Raw genomic sequence first — 4,377 nt, forward strand, 5'->3', positions numbered from 1 at the left:
TGTGAGGTACCGAGGATACAGCTCAGCAGCATAAGCGCCTGTCTGGCAAGCACAAGGTCCTGAGTTCGATCCTTGGTACCAAAAAAGAATACATAAATAAATAATGATCACTAAATCAGATCTTGTGAAGCACATCTGTAATCCCAACACTCGGGGAGTCTGAGGCAAAAAGATTACAAATTCAAGCCCAGCCCGGGCAATTTAGTGATTTAAATCTGTCTCAAAATAAAAATAAAACTGGATGTTGTATCCAATTCCTATAATCCCGGCACTCAGGAGGCCGAGGCAGGAGGATTGCCATGAGGTTGAGGCCAATGTGGGCTACACAGACAGTTCAAGGCCAGCCTAAACTACACTGTGAGACCCTGTCTCAAAAACACAAAACCAAATAAATAGCTAGGAACACTGTTCAGGCCCTAGGTTTGATCCTTAGTATAAAAAAAAATAAATAAAAACAAAAAGCCATAGATCAAATGATTTGACACAGGGAAAGCTTTTATGCACCATGTAACTGGCAACAGTATCTCTTCTGATTTGCCACAGCTCTGTGACCTGGGCGCGGTACCAACACAGCTGGCATAATAATATTACCTAAGAGGGCTGACGAGAGCCTGAAGCCCTGTCACCTCCTGTGAGGAGGCCACTCTTCTGACATTACAGATGGCTAAGTCGGGTAGAAATATTCCAGGCAGTTACTGTGATCTCCAGTATTGTGTATTGTAATCCAAGTATTGTAATCCCTTTCCAATCCAAAAAGCTATATTTGTAATCCCAGTGAGACGTTATTGGAATCCCAGCAAGTTCATTTCAACCTACCACCCCCAAAGCAACCACGGCCAGAGTGAAGACACTGAGACATATTCAAAGCTCAGGGAGCCACGGAGTCCTCAGCCCGGTCCCCATGAGGATGTGTGGACAGAGGCCTCTGATCCAAGGCCTCTCCCAGAATTTATTATCTTGTGAAGAAGCAGGTGGCTTCGAGGATGAGTGACAGTGAGGATGGCGGGAATTACGTGAGAAACTTGAGCTGGCTGGCCCGGTGGGTAGAAAAGCACCTTTGTAAACTGCAGGGAGAATGAGAAGGATCAATCTGCACAATACAACTAGGTTGGCAACTGAATTGTTTTTGGAGGCTGTTGCTTTAGTTGTTGATATGTAAACTTTTCTGCCCTGGCGACTCCTGGCCCCTTTATTCTGAGGCTCATACACAGTTGACATCCCTGGAACTGACTGCTCTGCCATCCACTCTTTTATAGCAAGCACAGTGGGAGGAAACAGGAGACTGTCTGATGGCGTTAGAGATGACACACCAGTACCTGCTAGCCTTACCCGCAATGCTTAGAGCCAGTTGAAGACAGAAGGAAATACCATAGCGGCTCTGTACATGTCAGCGTATGGAAATAAACCTCCATCTAATCAGTGTGGCAGCAATTGTTCTGCATTCAAGGCGAGACGCTCAAATAGTCTCCTACAGGCAGTCAGACAGGGCTGGGCCCTGGAGGGAGTCGCCATGCAAGGCCAGGCCTCCAGATAAAGACCAATGACCAGCCCCACCGCCTCCCCAGACAATAAACAATATACTATAATTGGTGTCACCTGATCCAGTAAAGTCTGGCTAGACTTCAGTCACCCAGGTGGGTGACCAGAACCTCTCAATCCATCTCTTCCAAAAAAGGTCCTGTTCTTTCCATGTGTCCTTGCTATATGACCCACTTCCCCACTGGATCAACCTCACCTGTGCAGGAGAGCTTGTAACCTCATTGGCTGACATGGTTTTGTCCCATGTTGTACCCACCTTGTGATTTTGCTCTATGAAACTCCCGTTGAGCTGTGGGCTCCTTGGCAACCCTCTCAGGCCCTCTCTCAGGGGCTATATCTCTCTCCCAATAAAAAGTTGTCGCCCCTGTTGTTCCTCAGAATTCATTCTTCAGTTTTGGGAAACATAAACTCAGGGTATCAGACATCTAGCAGGTTGGGAGTTAAACACTTTCTGTTAAATCAGAGAGCCTAGATCACCAACGCCGCTCTGTCACCTCTAAAGAGGAAGAAAGCCCAAGACCCCGCTGGCTCCCAGATGACTCCCTGGGAGACACGCCAGGTTTTCTTCATGTTTCTTTGGCCAACACAAGTCACAAGGTTACACCTAATGTCGAGAGTGTTGGACCAGGGGTGGGGTGCGTGCCTGTAATCCCAGCTCTCGGGAGACACAGGCAGGAGGATTGTCTCAAATTCAAGAACAGCCTCAGCTACGTAGTGGTAGTGGGTCATGTCTCAAAAAACAAAAAAACAAACAAGGGAGGAAAAAAAGAGTGTTGGGACCCAGGCAGAGGATTTAGCTCAGTGGCACAGCACCTGTCTGGCAAGCGCAAAGTCCTGAGTTCAATTCCCAGTACCAAAAAATCAATGTTAGGGCTTAGAAAACAACACCTGGGGCTGGGGATTTAGCTCAGTGGCATAAGCGCCTGCCTTACAAGTGTGTGGTCGTGAGTTCGATCCTCAGTACCGATAAAAAAGAAAAAGACAAAAAAAAAAAAAAAAGAAAGAAAGAAAGAAAGAAAGAAAGAAAGAAAACAATACCCAGAGTTTGGCACTTTGACTTACTGAGTGCTCTGCACTACAGAAAGGGTCTTAGGACCAAAGTCCCTCTGATGGGCATGGTAGCATACACCTGTGATCCCAGCACGCAGGAGACTGAGACAGGACTGAGGCCAGCCTGAACTACAAGGTGAGACTGCCTCAAAACAAACAAGAATCAAGGTCCCTCTGACCCCCTCCAACACACACAGGCATGCATGTGTGCACACACGTACCCACATACTTCCCTTCCAAACTCAAGCAGGACCTTTCTCAGACACTCGACTACCGAAGGCCAATCTATGAGAAGATTAACTTCCAGGAAAGAAGATCAGAGTGGACTGCATACCTAGGTACAAAGTGGACTTTGTCCCAGCCCATTGTCCTTCCCCATGCCTAGTCACTCCCTTTGAGAGTAAAAATCATTTACTCGGCCTTGAAATTGCCCCAGGAAGAGCAGATCCGCAGCTCGCTGGAATAAACCTGTGTGCGTCATACCTGTAAATCTGTCGCTGGTCCGTTTCTCCCTGCAGACTCCATTGTGGGAGCCTCCTAGAATACAGGGGACCATCTTACAGGGTAGGCATTTGCCCCCAAGGACTTGGAGTAGAGAGCTGGGAAGCTTGGGTCCCACCCCTCCCCACCCCGCCCCCTCCCCTCCTCTCCGCAGGTGCAGGGGAGAGCACAGGTTACAGCTGTCTCTAACATTCTTTTATTTTCATTGACAACAGTTTTACAATAATTTAAACATATACTACAGGTTTTACAGACAGATGTGGGTTCGAATCCTAAGTAGGTTACTCACCAGCTGTGTCCCTCTTGGACATGTGCCTTATCTTTTCCAGGGCTCAGTGTTCCCATCTCTATAGTGGTCACCTTCCCCCTTATCCATCCAAGGCTTCTCATCCCATCATTCCAGCGACTTGTGATCATCAGGAAAATAGTAAATGCAGCTGCACGTAGTTACTCATGCTTATAATCCCAGCACTCTGCGGGGCTGAGGCAAGGGGATTACAGCAAATTCAAGGCCAATTTGGGCTACCTAGAGTTCAAGGCCAGCCTGAACTACCTAGTAAGAACTTGTCTCAATCAAGCCAGACCAAACCAAACCAAACCAAACCAAAGGCCCTGTTGAGCTGAAAAGATAGCTCAGTACTGGGACACTCACCTGCATGTGTGAGGCCCTGAGTTAGAGCCCCAGAACCGAGAGGCCAATAAACTTCTGTATGAAGGGGTAAAAACAGAACCTGTCCATCCACAGATCAGGGTTCCCTAAGTCAACATCTGGACCCATGCCTCTGAATTTAAAACCAGCCTGAACTACTGCTGGTTTTCTTTGTTTGTTTGTTTGAAACAAAGTCCGGCCATGTAATTCAGGCTGGCTTTGAACTATGTAGCCCAGGCTGACCTACAACTTGCAGCAATCCTCCTGCCTCAGCCTCCCAAGTGCACCACTAAGCCTGGCCTTGTCTGTCTTTTTAAACTGAGAGAGCCGGGATTGACACATTCCCATTGGCTGAATCACTGTGCCACATGCATGACTGTCCCATGGTGGTAAGGGACAGTCCCAATGGGCGGCACTGAGACAGGAGATTAGGACGTGGAAAAACTGACTGGGGAAATAGATATGACCTCTGAATGGCAATAAATTTCTGAGGTACAAACAAGGTCTATTCCGGGACAAAGTGTAATTCATTCATAATCTGACAAAGTCTAAGGTACTCACTATATAGGTTCACAACTCCAGTGTCTGTAAGTCAGGGACTTATGCTACAAAATCCCAGGACCAGGCATACAGCTTTC

The 4,377-nt window shown here is 47.5% G+C and overlaps 1 long non-coding RNA gene across 2 annotated transcripts; it reads right to left on the reverse strand.

Moving 5' to 3' along the window:
• Positions 1-696: 696 nt before the first annotated feature.
• On the reverse strand, positions 697-4,038 carry LOC134476380 (uncharacterized). Of its 2 annotated transcripts, XR_010047965.1 has the most exons (4): positions 3,743-4,038; positions 3,380-3,571; positions 3,073-3,126; positions 697-1,064 (listed from the first exon to the last, which is right to left on the reverse strand). It is a non-coding gene; the product is annotated as an uncharacterized LOC134476380 (long non-coding RNA). The 2 variants fall into 2 exon arrangements; XR_010047966.1 differs by having other exon boundaries at positions 3,380-4,037.
• Positions 4,039-4,377: the final 339 nt, after the last annotated feature.

Source organism: Cavia porcellus, unplaced genomic scaffold (genome assembly GCF_034190915.1).
Source record: "Cavia porcellus strain 051 isolate PalLab524CR breed Dunkin Hartley unplaced genomic scaffold, mCavPor4.1 scaffold_6, whole genome shotgun sequence".
In the NCBI taxonomy this organism is placed as follows: Eukaryota; Metazoa; Chordata; class Mammalia; order Rodentia; family Caviidae; genus Cavia; species Cavia porcellus.